The sequence below is a fragment of the Giraffa tippelskirchi genome, chromosome 10 (genome assembly GCF_054371585.1).
Source record: "Giraffa tippelskirchi isolate mGirTip1 chromosome 10, T2T-mGirTip1v1.2.pri, whole genome shotgun sequence".
Lineage (NCBI taxonomy): Eukaryota > Metazoa > Chordata > Mammalia > Artiodactyla > Giraffidae > Giraffa > Giraffa tippelskirchi.
Window position 1 is genome coordinate 92,196,972 of NC_137284.1, and position 19,307 is coordinate 92,216,278.

The 19,307-nt window shown below is 41.5% G+C and overlaps 1 protein-coding gene, 1 long non-coding RNA gene and 1 pseudogene across 2 annotated transcripts in view; 1 reads left to right on the forward strand and 2 right to left on the reverse strand.

The window, feature by feature from the left end:
- LHFPL3 (LHFPL tetraspan subfamily member 3) overlaps positions 1 to 19,307 on the forward strand; it is a 589,331-nt gene that overhangs the window by 565,726 nt on the left and 4,298 nt on the right. The window lies entirely within an intron of this gene.
- Positions 1 to 19,307, reverse strand: part of LOC145524134 (uncharacterized) — an 80,125-nt gene that overhangs the window by 24,553 nt on the left and 36,265 nt on the right. The gene's annotated exons all lie outside the window — the stretch shown is intronic.
- LOC145524132 (large ribosomal subunit protein eL19 pseudogene) lies at positions 8,863 to 9,486 on the reverse strand (annotated as a pseudogene).

The following is a 19,307-nucleotide window of genomic DNA, read 5'->3' on the forward strand; positions in this document are numbered from 1 at the left end:
ACTCCTTTCCCAATTTGGAACCATTCTGTTGTTCCATGTCCAGTTTTAACTGTTGCTTCCTGACCTGCATACAGGTTTCTCAAGAGGCAGGTCAGGTGGTCTGGTATGCCCATCTCATAGAAAGGTTCATTTGTGTAAATATTTTAGATTACACATACAAGTGATAGCATATGGCATTTGTCTTCTCTTTCTGACTTACTTCACTTAGTATGATAATCTCTAGTTGCATGCATGTTGCTACAAATGGCATTATTTCATTCTTTTTTATGGCTGAGTATTACTTCATTGTGTATATACACCATACCCTCTTTATCCATTCATCGAGGACATTTAGATTGTTTCCATGACTTGGTTATTGTGACGAGTGCTGCTGTGAACATAGCGGTGGATGTATCTTTTTTTTAACTACAGTACTAATATATTTAGTATTTTTTTTTCTTTTTCACATATGCATAATCATTTTTAAAATTTTTATTGGAGTATAGTTGATTTACAATATTGCATTAGTTTCAGGTGTATAGCAAAATGAATCAGTTACATATATGCATATATCCACTCTTTTATTTTGGATTCTTTTCCCATGTAGGCTATTACAGAGTATTGAGTAGTATTCCCTATGCAATACAGTAGGTTCTTATCAGTTGTTTATTTTATAGTAATGTGTATATGTCTGTTCCAATCTCCCAGTTTATCCCCCTCCCCATCCCCTGGTAACCATAAGTTTATTTTCTACATTTGTGACTCTACTTCCATTTTATAAATAAGTTCATTTGTACTCCTTTTTTTAGATTCCACATATAAGCAATATCATATGATATTTGTCTTTCTGTGTTTGACTTACTTCACTTAATGTAACAATCTCTGGATCCATCCATATTGCTGCAAATGGCATCATTTTGTTCTTTTTATGGCTGAGTAATATTCCATTGTATATATATATATGTACATCTTTTTTTTATCCATTCCTCTGTTGATGGACATTTAGGTTGCTTCCATATCCTGACTATTGTAAATAGTGCTGCAATATTGAAGTGCCTGTATCTTTTTGAATTATGGTTTTCTGACTGCAAGAAGAGTCCATCCTAAGGAGATCAGTCCCGGGTGTTCATTGGAAGGACTGATGTTGAAGCTGAAACTCCAATACTTTGGCAACCTCATGCGAAGAGTTGACTCATTGGAAAAGACCCTAATGCTGGGAAGGATTGAGGACAGGAGGAGAAGGGGACGACAGAGGATGAGATGTCTGGATGGCATCACCGACTCGATGGACATGGGTTTGGGTAGATTCCGGGAGTTGGTGATGGACAGGGAGGCCTGGCGTGCTGCGATTCATGGGGTCGCAAAGAGTCGGACACGACTGAGCAACTAATAATCTGAACTGAACTGAAGGAAGAAAGCTCCCAAAGCATTTTCTAACCTTGGCCAAAACTGTTACCAAGTAGTTCTTCAGAAATCTCTTTTCACAACTTTCTGCCTCAAGTTCTCTCATTTCCAAGGTCTATTGCAAAGGGTTCTTGTCAGAGGACTCTTTAAGAATGATATTAATAAACAGTTACATGAAATAATGTGCTTCTTTAAAGTGTTTCATCTTGGATGAAGCATAAACTAGTTCCTCCTGGCATCTGAGTACATGATGAACTGTATTGTAAGTAAGTCTATTTTTAGCCCACTAGTGTTTTGGAAGACAGGCTATTAAAAATAGAAGCAGGCCTAGTAGAGTAGAGAAGCAGGAGTGCTTTTCCTCACCAATTAATGAAAATTAAGCCGGTCCTCTGAGCCCAAATGGTTGGAGGGAATGTGTCTGCCGCTGTGTGATCAGGTTAAAAGGCTGTGGCTTGTAATTTGGAAATTAGCATGTCATGTGTCACTGAGGCAGAAGATGAGGAACTTAGCCCTAACGCGAGTTCCCTGGAAATGCTCAGATACAGGGAGTCAAGGGCTTGCATGTTTGACCAGGTGAGAGGCGCTGTATTTTAAGAATCATACTCCTGACCTTGGAAGCCAGGACTCAATTCAATGATGGTTCTCCCCATCACTTCTCAGCACTACAGGCTAGCGGCCACCAGGGGGCACCAAAGTAAGACCATTCCGGAGGACGGAGTCTGACACTCCAGAGCAGCTGGGTGATCATCACAGCCTCCCCTTTGAGATTCCGTGCCCAGTCTGTGCCTTTCAGCAAAGCGACCGGGTGGGTATGCGCATGGATTTATAGTCAGCCAGGCAAGGGTTTCAGACCTATTCTGCCACTTAGCACCTTTGCGGCCTCTTTAATCCACAAACAAGGATTATAAAGTACCTCAGGCACAGGCAAGTGATGAGAATTAAATGAGCCGATGTCTGAAAAGTGCTTAATACCTAATCCCGTGCTTTTTGTGTCGTAAATGCTCAGTTCCATAGTACACCCTGGAAGCCGTTAGGGGGTTCCAATGCCAACAAGGTCACAGAGAAGGCATTAGATTTCTTACATTCCCTTCCATTCTAGGATCTCTTCCCTCTTTCTCTCTCCTACCTCAGAGATCCCCTGAGACCTGCTTCAAAAGTCTTCCTTCTGGCAATTTGCCAAGGACATTCTCCACAGAAATACAATGATTCCCAAAGTTCTGTTCAATTGTCTCTACCCAGTGTTTCCCCATGTGGTTCAAAAGACACTTGCATCAGAATCATTTGGATCCAGGAAGTGGGGATTTCTGGGGATGGAATCTAGGACTCTACATTTTAATGAGCTTCCAAAGTCAATCTTATGCATGATAAAACTTGAGAATCTCTGCTCTATTCCTAGTGAGATTTTTTTAAAACAGAGAATATCGTACACATTGATCTCAACCAGCTGTTAACTGATTATCTGATGAAAGTAATTCACACTGAACTGTGAAGAACAAATAAACTCCCCTTTCAGGAGAATTTGCATTCTGACATTTTACAAATCTTAATGAATTCCCAATTAGTGAAACATCTGGGATGGATGTTTAAAGTAAAATGACCTTGCCAGTGATCCATACCTCAGGGGAAGCTTTCTTATGTCCTGGAACCCCAGGCTCACTGACCAGTGGAGTGGAGGGAAAAGATAAGGAAGAGAAGAAGGCAAAGGAGGAAGAGCAGGAGATGGAAGGTTAGGAGAGGAGTTGGGAGAGGGGTGGACAGGAAGAACCACCCTCCCAAATATCCCAACCCCAACAGCACGTGTGCTTCAAGCTCATCCAAGTGCAGAAGGTCCCAGCTCCAATCCTTTATACTCTATCCTAGAGACATCACAACTGAGACTTCTGTTTTATTTGATACTCAGTTTATTTTTTTAATACGAAACTGCCCAGTTGCCCAGCCTAAAATAAAGCTGCTACGGAGTAATAGCCCCTTGCTCTTTGTTGCTCCCAGACCACTTCTTCTTCCTCTAAAGATGGATATGACCCAGCCTCCAATTATTGGGTGTCCCTCCCCTTCTCTCTTACAGCCCCTAAGTGAACTCTTCCTAACTCATGATTTTAAATACCATCCACACAACTGGTGTTTCCAAATATGTATCTCTAGTCCCACCCTCTCCCCTTGCTGTCCAGACCCTTGTGTCTAACTGCCTCCTCTATGCCTCCCTGTTATTGTTGTTCAGTCACTCAATTGTGTCCGACTCTTTGGGACCCCATGGAGTACAGCACCCCAGGCTTCCCTGTCCTTCACCAACTCCTAGAGCTTGTTCAAACTCATGTCCATTGAGTCAATGATGCCATCCAACCATCTCATCCTCTGTCATCCCCTTTTCTTTCTGACCTCAATCTTTCCCAGCATCAGGCTATTTTCTAATGATTCAGCTCTTTGCATCAGTTGGCCAAAGTATTGGAGCTTCTGCTTCAGCATCAGTCCTTTCAGTGAATATTCAGGATTGATTCCCTTTAGGACTGACTGGTTTAATCTCTTTGCAGCCCAAGGGACTCTCAGGAGTCTTCTCCAACACCATAGTTCAAAAGCATCAATTCTTTAACACTCAGCCTTCTTTATAGTCCAACTCTCACATCCATACATGACAACTGGAAAAAAAAAATAGCTTTAACTATATGGACCTTTGTAGTCAAAGTAATATCTCTGCTTTTTAATATGCTATTTAGTTTGGTCATAGCTTTTCTTCCAAGAAGCAAACATCTTTTAATTCCATGGCTGCAGTCACCATCTGCAGTGATTTTGGAGCCCAAGAAAATAAAGTCTTTCACTGTTTCAATTGTTTCCCCATCTATTTGCCATGAAGTGATGGGACTAGATGCTATGATCTTACTTTTTGAATGTTGAGTTTTAAGCCAGCTTTTTCACTCTCCTCTTTCACTTTCATCAAGAGGCTCTTTAGTTCCTCTTCACTTTCTGCCATAAAGGTGGTGTCATCTGCATATCTGAGGTTATTAATATTTCTCCTGGCAATCTTGATTCCAGCTTGTGCTTCATCCAGTCCAGCATTTCTCATGATGTACTCTGCGTATAAGTTAAATAAGCAGGGTGACAATATACAGCCTTGACATACTCCTTTCCGAATTTGGAACCAGTCTGTTGTTCTTTTTTTTTTTAATAATAAAATAATGTATGGTATATTTCAGAATGCTGTCAATTACATACTGTTATAAACACTGTTGTCACTAATACATTCATTTAATTTTTTATTTTTTTTTTTATTTTTTTACTTTACAATATTGTATTGGTTTTGCCGTACATTGACATGAATCCACCATGGGTGTACATGTGTTCCCCTTCCAGAACCCCCCTCCCAACTCCCTTCCCATCCCATCCCTCTGGATCATCCCAGTGCACCAGCCCTGAGCACCCTGTATCATGCATCGAACCTGAACTGGTGATTCGTTTCACATGTGATAACTTACATGCTTCAGTGCCATTCTCCCATATCATCCCGCCCTCGCCCTCTCCCATAGAGTCCAAAAGACTGTTCTATACATCTGTGTCTCTTTTGCTGTCTCGCATACAGGGTTATTGTTACCATCTTTTCTAAATTCCATATATATGCATTAGTATACTGTATTGGTGTTTTTCTTTCTGGCTTACTTCACTCTGTATAATAGGCTCCAGTTTAATCCACCTCATTAGAACTGATTCAAATGTACTGTTTTTAATGGCTGAGTAATATTCCATTGTGTATATGTACCACAGCTTCCTTATCCATTCGTCTGCTGATGGACATCTAGGTTGCTTCCATGTCCTGGCGATTATAAACAGTGCTGTGATGAACACTGGGGTACACATGTCTCTTTCAATTCTGGTTTCCTTGGTGTGTATGCCCAGCAGTGGGATTGCTAGGTCATATGGCAGTTCTATTTCCAGTTTTTTAAGGAATCTCCACACTGTTCTCCATAGTGGCTGTACTAGTTTGCATTCCCACCAACAGTGTAATAGGGTTCCCTTTTCTCCACACCCTCTCCAGCATTTATTGCTTGTAGACTTTTGGATAGCAGCCATTCTGACTGGTGTGAAATGGTACCTCATTGTGGTTTTGATTTGCATTTCTCTCATAATGAGTGATGTTGAGCATCTTTTCATGTGTTTGTTAGCCATCTGTATGTCTTCTTTGGAGAAATGTCTGTTTAGTTCTTTGGCCTACTTTTTGATTGGGTCATTTATTTTCCTGGAATTGAGCTACAAGAGTTGCTTGTATATTTTTGAGATTAATTCTTTGTCCATTGCTTCATTTGCTATTATTTTCTCCCATTCTGAAGGCTGGCTTTTCACCTTGCTTATAGTTTCCTTTGTTGTGCTGAAGCTTTTAATTTTAATTAGGTCCCATTTGTTTATTTTTGCTTGTATTTCCAATATTCTGGGAAGTGGGTCATAGAGAATCCTGCTGTGATTTATGTCAGAGAGTGTATTGCCTATGTTTTCCTCTAGGAATTTTATAGTTTCTGGTGTTACATTTTGATCCTTAATCCATTTTGAGTTTATTTTTGTGTATGGTGTTAGAAAATGTTCTAGTTTCATTCTTTTACAGGTGGTTGACCAGTTTTCCCAGCACCACTTGTTAAAGAGATTGTCTTTTCTCCATTGTATATTCTTGCCTCCTTTGTCGAAGATAAGGTGTCCATAGGTGCGTGGATTTATCTCTGCGCTTTCTATTTTGTTCCATTGATCTATATTTCTGTCTTTGTGCCAGTACCATACTATCTTGATGACTGTGGCTTTGTAGTAGAGCCTGATGTCAGGCAGGTTGATTCCTCCAGTTCCATTCTCCTTTCTCAAGATTGCTTTGGCTATTCAAGGTTTTTTGTATTTCCATACAAATTGTGAAATTACTTGTTCTAGTTCTCTGAAAAACACCGTTGGTAGCTTGATAGGGATTGCATTGAATCTATAGATTGCTTTGGGTAGTATACTCATTTTCACTATATCGATTCTTCTGATCCGTGAACACGGTATGTTTCTCCGTTTGTGTCCTCTTTGATTTCTTTCACCAGTGTTTTATAGTTTTCTATATGTAGGTCTTTTGTTTCTTAGGTAGATATATTCCTAAGTATTTTATTCTTTTTGTTGCAGTGGTGAATGGAATTGTTTCCTTAATTTCTCTTTCTGTTTTCTCGTTGTTAGTGTATAGGAATGCAAGGGATTTCTGTGTGTTGATTTTATATCCTGCAACTTTACTATATTCATTGATCAGCTCTAGTAATTTTCTGGTGGAGTCTTTAGGGTTTTCTATGTAGAGGATCATGGCATCTGCAAACAGTGAGAGTTTTACTTCTTCTTTTCCAATCTGGATTCCTTGTATTTCTTTTTCTGCTCTGATTGCTATGGCCAAAACTTCCAAAACTATGTTGAATAGTAGTGGTGAGAGTGGGCACCCTTGTCTTGTTCCTGATTTTAGGGGAAATGCTTTCAGTTTTTCACCATTTAGGATAATGTTTGCCGTGGGTTTGTCATATATAGCTTTTATTATGTTGAGGTATGTTCTTTCTATTCCTGCTTTTGGGAAGGTTTTTATCATAAATGGGTGTTGAATTTTGTCAAAGGCTTTCTCTGCATCTATTGAAATAATCATATGGTTTTTATTTTTCAATTTGTTAATGTGGTGTATTACATTGATTGATTTGCAGATATTGAAGAATCCTTGCATCCCTGGGATAAAGCCCACTTGGTCATGATGTATGATCTTTTTGATATGTTGTTGGATTCTGTTTGCTAGAATTTTGGTAAGGATTTTTGCCTCTATGTTCATCAGTGATATTGGCCTGTAGTTTTCTTTTTTTTGTGGCATCTTTGTCAGGTTTTGGTATTAGGGTGATGGTGGCCTCATAGAATGAGTTTGGAAGTTTACCTTCCTCTGCAATTTTCTAGAAGAGTTTGAGTAGGATAGGTGTTAGATCTTCTCTAAATTTTTGGTAGAATTCATCTGTGAAGCCGTCTGGTCCTGGGCTTTTGTTTGCTGGAAGATTTCTGATTACAGTTTCAATTTCCGTGCTTGTGATGGGTCTATTAAGATTTTCTATTTCTTCCTGGTTCAGTTTTGGAAAGTTGTACTTTTCTAAGAATTTGTCCATTTCTTCCAAGTTGTCCATTTTATTTGCATATAGTTGCTGATAATAGCCTCTTGTGATCCTTTGTATTTCTGTGTTGTCTGTTGTGATCTCTCCATTTTCGTTTCTAACTTTGTTGACTTGATTCTCCTCCCTTTGTTTCTTGATGAGTCTGGCTAATGGCTTGTCAATTTTATTTATCTTCTCAAAGAACCAGCTTTTGGCTGTGTTGATTTTTGCTATGGTCTCTTTTGTTTCTTTTGCATTTATTTCTGCCCTAATTTTTAAGATTTATTTCCTTCTACTAACCTTGGGGTTCTTCATTTCTTCCTTTTCTAGTTGCTTTAGGTGTAGAGTTAGGTTATTTATTTGACTTTTTTCTTGTTTCTTGAGGTAAGCCTGTATTGCTATGAATCTTCCCCTTAGCACTGCTTTTACAGTGTCCCATAGGTTTTGGGTTGTTGTGTTTTCATTTTCATTTGTTTCTATGCATATTTTTATTTCTTTTTTGATTTCTTCTGTGATTTGTTGGTTATTCAGCAGCGTGCTGTTCAGCCTCCACATGTTGAAATTTTTAATAGTTTCTCTCCTGTAATTGACATCTAATCTTACTGCTTTGTGGTCAGAAAAGATGCTTGGAATGACTTCAATTTTTTTGAATTTACCAAGGTTAGATTTATGGCCCAGGATGTGATCTATTCTGGAGAAGGTTCCATGTGTGCTTGAGAAAAAGATGAAATTCATTGTTTGGGGGTGAAATGTCCTATAGATATCAATTAGGTCTAACTGATCTATTGTATCATTTAAAGTTTGTGTTTCCTTGTTAATTTTCTGTTTAGTTGATCTATCCATAGGTGTGAGTGGGGTATTAAAGTCTCCCACTATTATTGTGTTATTGTTAATTTCCCTTTTCATACTTGTTAGCATTTGCCTTACATATTGCGGTGCTCCTATGTTGGGTGCATATATATTTATAATTGTTATATCTTCTTCTTGGATTGATCCTTTGATCATTATGTAGTGTCCATCTTTGTCTCTTTTCACAGCCTTTGTTTTAAAGTCTATTTTATTTGATATGAGTATTGCTACTCCTGCTTTCTTTTGGTCTCTATTTGCATGGAATATATTTTTCCAGCCCTTCACTTTCAGTCTGTATGTGTCCCTTGTTTCGAGGTGGGTCTCTTGTAGACAACATATACAGGGTCTTGTTTTTGTATCCATTCATCCAGTCTTTGTCTTTTGGTTGGGGCATTCAACCCATTTACATTTAAGGTAATCATTGATAAGTATGATCCCGTTGCCATTTACTTTATTGTTTTAGGCAGACAAAGGCTTGTCTTTTATTGAATGAGTCATCTATGCAATTGCCTAGGCCACTATGTACAGAGAAGAGGGGGAGAACTTTATTTCTTGATCTCTTCCTCCTTGGACAGAATCTTGATGATTTCCTCCTTCTTGGCCTGGAGCCGCTCTTCATGGCACTTGCGGGCTTCCTTGGTCTTAGACCTGCAGGCCTCAGCCTGGTCCACCAGAAGCTTCTTGTGAGCCTTGTCTGCCTTCAGCTTGTGGATATGTTCCATGAGAATCCGCTTGTTTTTGAACACGTTACCCTTCACCTTCAGGTACAGGCTGTGATACATGTGGCGGTCAATCTTCTTAGATTCACACTATCATCTGAGCAGCTGATGCAGAATTCTCATCCTCCTCGTCCAGGTTACCTTCTCAGGCATTTGAGCATTGGCAGTACCCTTCCGCTTACCTATAATCATATGCCTGCCCTTCCAGTGAGCCAAGGTGTTTTTCCAGCATGGAACCCCAGAATGGACAGTCACAGGCTTCCAGATGATCAGCCCATCTATGATCAGCTTCCAGATCTGCTGGCGGGAGTTGGCATTGGCGATTTCATCAGTCTCATTGGGATCAAACCAGACCTTCTCTTTGCACAGTGAAGGACACTGGAGGCAAGCCTCTTCTGAAGCCTGAGCATACTCATGGTCGCGGCCGCAGCGGCGAAAGGCCAGTCTGTTGTAACATGTCCAGTTCTAACTGTTGCTTCTTGATCTGCATACAAGTTTCTCAGGAGGCAAGTACAGTGGTCTGGTATTCCCATTTCTTTAAGAATTTTCCACAGTTTGTTGTGATCTACACAGTCAAAGGCTTTAGTGTAGTCAATGAAGCAGAAGTAGATGTATTTCTGGATTTTTTCTGCTTTTTCTATGATCCAACAGATGCTGACAATTTGATCTCTGGCTCCTTTGCCTTTTCTAAATCCGGCTTGAATATCTGGAAGTTCTCAGTTAATGTACTGTTGAAGCCTAGCTTGGAGAATTTTGAGCATTACTTTGCTAGCATGTGAAATGAGTGCAATTGTGTGGTAGTTTGAACATTCTTTGGCATTGCCTTTCTTTAGGATTGGAATGAAAACTGACCTTTTCCAGTCCTGTGGCCACTGCTGAGTTTTCCAAATTTGCTGGCATATTAAGTACAGCACATTAAGAGCATCATCTTTTAGGATTTGATATAGTTCAACTAGAATCCCATCACCTCCACTAGCTTTGTTCATAGTGATGCTTCCTAAGGCCCACTTGACCTTGTGTTCCAGGATGTCTGGCTCTAGGTGAGTGATCACACCAACATGGTTATCTGGGTTATTAAGATCACTTTTGTATAGTTCTTCTGTGTATTCTTGCCACCTCTTCTTAATATCTTCTGCTTCTATTAGGCTCATACCATTTCTGTCCTTTATTGTGCCCATCTTTGCATGAAATGTTCCCTTGATATCTCTAATTTTCTTGAAGAGATCACTAGTGTTTCCCATTCTGTTGATTTCCTCTATTTCTTTGCATTGACCACTTAGGAAGGCTTTCTTATCTCTCCTTGCTGTTCTTTAGAACTGTGCATTCAGATGGGTATATCTTTCCTTTGCTCCTTTGTCTTTTGCTTTTCTTCTTTCCTCAGCTATTTGTAAGGCCTCCTCAGGCAACCATTTTGCCTTTTTGTATTTCTTTTCCTTAGGGATGGTTTTGATCACCACCTGCTGTACAGAGATATGAGCCTCCGTCCATAGTTCTTCAGGCACCCTGTCTATCAGATCTAATGCCTTGAATCTATTTGTCACTTCCACTGTATAATTGTAAGGGATTTGATTTAGGACATACCTGAATGGCCTAGTGGTTTTCCCTCCTTTCTACAATTTAAGTCTGAATTTGGCAATAAGGAGTTCATGATCTGCGCCACAGTCAGCTCCTGGTCTTGTTTTTGCTGACTGTATAGAGCTTCTCCATCTTCGGCTGCAAAGAATATAATCAATCTGATTTCGGTATTGACCATCTGGTGATGTCCATATGTAGAGTCATCTCTTGTGTTGTTGGATGAGAGTGTTTGCTATGACCAGTGCATTCTCTTGGAAAAACTCTGTTAGCTTTTGCTGTGCTTCATTTTGTACTCCCAAGGCCAAACTTGCCTGTTACTCCAGGTATCTCTTGACTTCCTACTTTTATATTCCAGTCCCCCATGATGAGAAGAACATCTTTTTTGTTGTTAGTTCTAGAATGTCATGTAGGTCTTCATAGAACCATTCAACTTCAGCATCTTCGGCATTAGTGATTGGGGTATAGACTTGGATTAGTGTGACATTGAATGGTTTGCCTTGGAAATGAACAGAGATCATTCTGTCATTTTTGAGATTGCACCCAAGTACTGCATTTCAGACTCTTTTGTTGACTATGAGGGCTACTCCATTTCTTTTGAGGAATTCTTGCCCATACTAGTAGATATAATATATCTACTGGTAGATTTAATTCAGTCATCTGAATTAAATTTGCCTGTCCTGGTCCATTTTAGTTTACTGATTCCTGAAATGTCGACATTCACTCTTGCCATCTCGTTTGACCACTTCCAATTTACCTTGATTCATGGACCTAACATTCCGGGTTCCTATGCAATATTGTTCTGTACAGCATCGGACTTTACTTCCATCACCAGTCTTATCCACTATTGGGTGTTGTTTTCGCTTTGGCTCAGCCTTCATTCCTTCTGGAGCTATTTCTCCACTCTTCTCCAGTAGCATGTTGGGCACCTACTGACCTGGGACGTTCATCTTTCAGTGTCATATCTTTTTGTCTTTTCATGCTGTTCATGGGGTTCTCAAGGCAAGAATACTGAAGTCGTTTTCCATTCCCTTCTCCAGGGGAGCACATTTTGTCAGAACTCTCCACCATGACCCATCTGTCTTGCTGGCCTCCACCTAGATGTCTTATAATTGGCTCAAACTTTAACACATAAAAAACTAAATTCTGATTTTCCTCAAATAATGTTTCTCCCCCAGTGTTGCCCCATTCCAGGAAATAGCATATCATTCACCCAAATGGGTTGGATCAGAAACTCCATCATCCGTTAGTCAGTCTCCTCCCCTCCCCCATCACACACTTCATGCAGCATATCACCAAGTCTCCCTTAAGAGTGCATCTTAAATCTGCCTATCACCACCTCCACTTCTACCAGCCTGGTCCAAGCCAGCTCTTCTGCTCACCCAGGCTACTTCTTGTCTCCTAACTGCCCTTCCTGCTTCCATTCTTACCCTTACAGTCTGGTTGCTACAAATAGCCATAGATGAATTTTTTATAACATAGTTCTCATTACCTCCCTACCCTCCGATGACTTCCCTATCACAAGATTTGCCCCATCCACGTGGCTGACCCGTCTCCTGTCCCCAGATACCCTGGCTCCCCTGCTCTTCCTCCTGCATTTGCCTTTGCTGATGGCTCCACCCAAAAGGTAAAGAACACACCTATCTTGTTCCCTTGCTTCATGCAAAGAGGCCCTCCCTGATCACCTACTTCCAAATAGCAACTCTTTTCTTACTCTGATTTATTTTTCTTCTTAGCACCTAAAATGATCTGATATATTACAATGTGTGTTGATTTGTTTATTGTCTACCACATTCAAATGCAAGGTCTGTGAGAGCTAGGACTTATTCTCTTCTGTCCACCACTGTGTCCCTAGCACCTACAACTGTGCCTGACGCATCACATATGCTCAATTTAGTATTTGTTGAGTAAATGATGTAAAACTAAGCAAAAGTACAAATATAAGTAAGGATGGCTACTAACAAATGGTTTTAAGGTTATATCGAAGGTCTTATTTATTAGGAGAGTTGGAGAAAGATTGGAGTAACTGGTTCCTCTCTTTTTCCCTCCCTTGTGTTATTTTGTGGTGGCTACTTGGATATGGCATGCTCCTGTTTTATTGTTTTAGTAAATGGTCATTTCTGGAGTTCTGTACCTCCTCTCTGCACACATAGAAAATCTCTTCTTTATTTCACAATTCTAAGCACTCAAAAATTGTGTATTCACAGTTACCAAGTCACAAACTCAGCTTTTACCCACTTACTGTCCATAAAACAGGTCTAATAAGATTAGGCAATAGGAAGGTTTTCTATTGCAAAATTGTATTAATGGAATCCTCCCAGGGGCTAAGCTGTTCTCTCTCTGAAAGTTAAGCACATTCTAGAAATCACATTAAAACTCTTGCAGGCCTCCCTGGGTTTCAGGGGTCAAGGGAAGGGAACCGAGATGAAGCTTCACAAAAGAGCTTACTAATCTTGACATTTAACTTTTGATGGATAATTTGTTTTGTGCCCGTCTTCCTATGCCTTAAAGAAATCCTTAGCATTTTCTCTTTTAATGCCCAAGCTTGTTATGCTGGCAGCCATTACCCATAAACTTCCCCACACAGATAGGTATCTACTTCCACTAGGGGCATATCAGCATCAGCTCCACAGAGCAGAAAAAAGCAGAGCAAAAAAGCCGAACTGAATCCTTTGTAGGAAACAGCTGGAGTGAAGGGGAGATGACTTTCTAATGTGGAGACACAGTTACAGAGACTTGTGGACATAGTGCGGGAAGGAGAGAGTGAGATGAGTGGAGAAGGTAGCGTAGACATACATACGCTATCATGTGTAAAACAGATAGCTGGTGAGAAGTTGCTATATAACACAGGGAGCCCAGCCAGGTGCTCTGTGATGATCAGAGGACTAGGATGGAGGGAGAGGGGGGAGGCTCAAGAGAGAAGTGATGTATGTATAATTATGGCTGATTTGCATTGTCGTACTGCAAGGACCATCACAACATTGTAAAGCAACTTTCCTTCAATTAAAAAAATAAATTAAAAAAAATTACAGTCTTAGTTCAGATTCTCCCATAGGCAGTCCCTGAAACCAGGAATCAAGTGTAAATAGTTTGTTGGGGAAGCAATCCCAGGAAACACTGGTGGGACATGAGAAGGGAAGACATGAAAAGGAGGGCAGCCACAAGTCACTTCGTGGGTAATTGGAGCTCAGTCCCATGGGAGAAGCCTGGGAGACCATGGACCAGGGAGGTGGTATGTATACCTCAACTTCCATCAGTCATTGACTGAGGACTGCTGGGAAGAGGAGACTTAATTCCCTGGCACTTCTCATCTGCCCTGTGCATAAGCAGAGAGAGTTCTTATGTCCAGAGAAAGTCCTCAGGCAAAGAGATGCTGGGGCAGGCAGTTGGACACGGGTCCAGTGGACAGTGAAATGGCAACACCCAAGGGTAAAAGGCAGAGAGTCCACAGCCTCTATTGAGAATATTGACTTTTGCAAAAAAACATTTCCTAAAAAATGGATATTCTCCCACAAAGTCATCTTGTGTATAAACAAAGCTGAACAGGACAACTCTGGAAAGTTTTCATAGAACTGAAATCTTGGAGATATGCTTAGAAGCAGGTGATTGTGGTTCTGGTTGAGTGGACTGGTGCATTCTGGGTTGGGGCTGGATTTTCCTAGTGACAACTCTCAACAGCCTGAGAGTCCAAACAAGTTACAAAGAAAAGCAGATCTGGTGTGCCTGATCAGGGAAAGTGGCCCTGCCTTTCATTCTGGAAGCTCCTAGCACCTCCTCTGGGGTTGGCTGCCACTTCACAGAGTCACTCTGACCACTCTTTCCAAGACCAAGAACCTCAGATACATGTACATACCCACATATGCTCACTTGGGAAATCATGATAGTAGAGACACAGCACTTTTGTGTGTGTCTGTTTCATATTCAGACATTTTTTTTTAAGTTATCTCACCCTTCAGCAGAAACAACGTGACAACATTTACTGAGTTCTTCCTGTTGGCCACATTTGTCCATTCAGTCTTAAGCATCTTATAAGCATCATCTCTATCAGTCATCAGGACAGCCTTGGGAAGGGGTTACTCCCATCTTTCAAATGAAACTCAGAGATGTTAAAGAACCTCTATAGGGTTACCCACCCAGGTGAGATTAGTATTCAGAGCCAGAGAAAACATCTTTAACCAAACAGCTATATGCCTTCAAGAAAATCAGGAAGTTTATATCTCAAGGGAGCATTTGGAGGAGAGAAAACCTGTGAGGCAGAGGGAGAGTACACCTAGGGCAAGACAGACGTGGACAGAAGCAAGGAAGCAGGAAATGACACATTATTCTTGGTCATCTTTCCTGAGCAGGAAGCAGAAGCAGCTAAGAGGAAGATGTGGGAGGCTGAATATTCACTGTCACAGGCAGAAATGAATATTTATTTTGAGGAGCTCACACATATTTGGGTTCCATGATTTGCAATTTCATTTATGGTAATACTCAATTTGTTTTTGTTTTTACTAATATTTTTAAAAGATTGTCATGACCACAGGGTGAATTGTTAATTATGAGCTAGTTCATTTGCTATGAAGCAAATAAACTGAAATGTGATGGTAAGAAACCAAACCGAACTATGACAGGTAACGGGGGTGGATGTCTTCACGAGTAAGTTATTTCTATTTTGTGTTTTGCTTTCTGTTCTAAAAATGTAAATATAATCACTGGTCCTATGTGAAGAGAGTCAAAGACTATAATACTATCACCTGTAATCCTTCTTTTCTCCTCCATGCCCATCCCTCTGCCTCTGGCGCTGGCACTGAAACTCTAGATGCCACCAAGCAGGTACAGTCACAGCCAGGCCCATCAAAAAGTCCAGGCTATGAGCAACTAAAAATTTGGATGTGAGCTGGATGATAAACCCCAGAAGAAGTACTGGTATTTACCTCTGGTTGTGGTAAAAAGGCATTAGAGAATCTAGAAGGACTTGGTAACTGGGACATAGCTTCCTATCTCACTGTTTTCTTGCATCACTGCAGTCAGGGGCCAGAGAGTGTGCTGGCGGGGATTGATGAATGGGAGGTGGCCTGCAAGTCAAGATGAGCAATGGACATATACATGCAACCTCAACAACTTCAGTCCTTCTCATCACCTACGGTGTTAGTGCTAATCAGCTGCAACCAAAATCAATGTTAGACCTTAATTCAGCACAGAAGTATATTTTGACCATGCATTTATTTTCAGCACAAATCCAAACCCACTACAGTTAGACCCCTTGAGGGACAAACCAGTGATTGCCCAAAGAGAGGATACAGGTAAACCAGTAATCAGAGGATGGGGTTTCAGGTACTGCTCCTCTGGAAATTGTGCCATGAAGGAATATTTAATGCAGCAGATCTAAACCACAGTCAGAGAAAGGGCATCTGCCCACTGTTGCAGTTATCTATTGCTGCATGAGAAACTATCCCAAATTTTTGTGGCTTAAAACTTTGTCAAAGTTTTGTTGAAAAAACTCACACCCATTAGGATGGCTCCTAACAACCAGTTTTATTATTTCTCACAATTGTGTGGATCAGGAATTTGGGAAGGGTTTAACTGAGCAGTTCTTCTGCTCCATGTAGCATCAACTAGGGTCACTTTGGGGATCAGTAGTATGGAGGGTCCAAGAAGGCTCACTCACAGGTAGGCCCCTTGCAGGGATGGCTGCAAAGTTGGCCTCGGCTGGACCACTCTCCCTCTCCATGTTCTACCAGGACCTCTTCATGTGGTCACTCCAGCAGAGAGATTGGAAATTGCCAGTGCTCTAAAGGTTCTCAACATCACTAATGATCAGAAAAATGCAAATCAAAACTACAGTTATCACCTCACACCCATCAGGATGACTACTCTCAAATCAAAACAGAAATTTTTAAATGTCAGACAGATATGAAGAAATTGGATCTTTGTGCACTGTGGGTAGGATTATAAAACAGTGCAATAGAAAATAGTATGAAAAAAAAACCACACACACAAAAAGGAAAATAGTATGGAGGTTCCTCAAAAAGCTAAAAATAGAGCTACCATATGATCCAGCAGTCCCATTTCTGAGTATGTATCCAGGAGAATTGGATACGCATGAGAATGGTACCTTCATACCCATGTCATAGCAGCACTGTGCACAATACGCAAGAGGTGGAAACTACCCAAATGCCCATCAACAGATGAACGGATAAGCAGAATGTGGTACATACATACAATGGAATATTATTCTACCTTAGAAAATAAGGAAATCCTGTCACATGCTACAGCATAGATGAACCTTGAGGATATTATGCTAAGTGAAATATACCAGTTGCAAAAAGACAAATACTGTATAATTCCCCCACAGGAGCTATCTAAAGACATCGAATTCATACAAAGGGGAAACAGAATGGTGATTACTGAGGGGTCGGGGTATGTTACTGAGGGAGATGGGATGTTGTGTAATGGTTATAGAATTTCAGGCTTGCATTATGGAAAGTCTTGGAGATCTGTTTCACAACAGTGTGAATTTACTGAACACTACTGAACTACACACTTCAAAATTACTTAGACGGTAGATTGTATTCTATGTGTTGTTGTTTTTTTTTTTAACCACATTAAAAAGCAAACCACTGATACTCTTACAGCCTGGATTGAAGGGGATGGGAACATAAACCCTCCTCTCAGTGAGAGGAAACGCAGAGAATCTGTAGCCAGCTCTCCACCCCCGCCACCACCCCTACCATAGGGCAGATCCTGTAGAGCTCCTGAGGGCTTAGCAGGTGAGGTGTTATTTCCAGGGGGCCATATTCAACCTCCCAAAGACGAAGGATGTCAGAAAGTGTTGTTAGAGGTGGGCACAGTTTGAAACAACAGAGTGGGAGAAAATGACAAAGCCTGTAGGGCCAATGAGGGAAAAACAGCCTGGAATTCCACCCTTACTCATTTTCACAACAAAGATTTAGCATGCCCTTCTGCTAAAAGCCTGACGCCCCCACCAAGCATTTTTCTCACTCAGTGCCTGCCCCTCAGCTGTCCTGACAGTGGGAGCTCCAAGCCCTTATGGAATAGGTCAGATGGGAACAATCTGCAGAAGCAGATCACGGGAGACCTTTCAGAGCTGGCAAACATAGAAAATCCAGCGATACCACAGCATTTAGATAGTGTGGACAATGTGGCCATTATAAATGCTGCTCTCTTGAGCAGTGATTCAAATGACAGCTTCAAAAAGGGTTTGCAAAGAGCCCTTTGGAAATGGAACATGGGTGCCTCAGAGCCCATGACATGTTACAAGGAGAAACCCAACTGAACAAAGATCCACAGCAGCACTGAATGACTTATTTATTCAGTCCTGCTCTGTACAAACCTAGGAGACGACAGCTTTTAAATTGACTCCCCTGAGCTATGCAACATCCATGGTGCGTGGGAAATGTTAGCAAGAATTTTGAAAAAAGCAGAAAGTTTTGTAAAGCAAAGATCACAGTGTAACCATGCTAATGCTGCCACCAAATTCTGCAGACGGCCCTGGTGTCTGAGAATTATTGGAAGGAGTGACAGCAACATCTGGAGGGGAAAACCCTGCCCTTTACCCTCTTAACCTGCCGGCTTCACACATCTGTTTGAAGGGCTACCCTCTCCAAGCCTTCAGGTGGAAAATTCTTTGTGCAGGTCATTTAAGTAATTGTGGTAGCATTCTCACTGCACTGCTTCTACAGAGTGTTGTCCTGACATTGTGTGGGGAGTGTTGGTGTTCTGATCACCCCTGGAATACAAGTGCTGGTTCTCTCAGCCTAGGACATGCTGCAGAATTCTTGTATGCCCCCGGGTTCCTGTTGCATGGTAGAGTCAGTCTTTCTAGGAAGAAAGCATACACAGTGGGAGCCATGTCTGAGTAACCCCAGCCCAGCCAGTTTCCCCAAGGGACCCGGTGATGGTGCAGCCTGTGCTCACAGCAGGACTGGGGCTAGGGTGAGGCCAGTGAGGAGCCTGGCATGCAGAATGTAAGGAGGCCCTTGTCCTGTGTTTGCACAACCCTGAGAGTGAGCACCTCCTTGAATCTCCTATGCGAAGAGACCCACTTGCCTCCCTTTGTCCAGGCCTGGCTCAAAGGCCTCGCTCTCTCTTTTCCCATTCACTCCTCAGCTCCCTGCCCAAGGTTAGCACTGGGGTTGGGGAGTGTAGCCCCAATGTCAACAGTGGTCAACAAAGAAAAGAGCTTTAAGAAGGAAGAGCTGAGTAATTGATGGTGAGATTGCAGTGAGGGATCCAATGAAGCATTTGGCTACGTAGTGGCTGCCTGTGAGCCAAGATCAGAGCAGATCCAGGAAGGGTTGGTGATAAAAGACTTGCTGTGGCCTGTCCCTCAGCCATGGGCCAAGATGGTGGGGCATAAATAGGAAACCCTGTGAGACTGGCCACAGAGGTTCCCTTTGTACAAGAAAGCTCGGGATTTTCCCAGGGAGGTGCCTTTCCTATAGAAAATTCCTTTCTCCCCAGGCTTGGATGTCAGAGCTCTAGGGGCTGATCTGAAGCCCTTCCACCCCTGTCTGCTCTCTTCCCAGCCCAATGTGATGTTATAAGGCCAAATCAGGCAGCTTAGCACCGGGGAGAGAGAAAGTGGGAGTCTTGTGTTCTTTGCGCCTGTATGCTAAGTCACTTCAGTCGTGTCTGACTCTCTGTGACGCTATGGACCATAGCACTC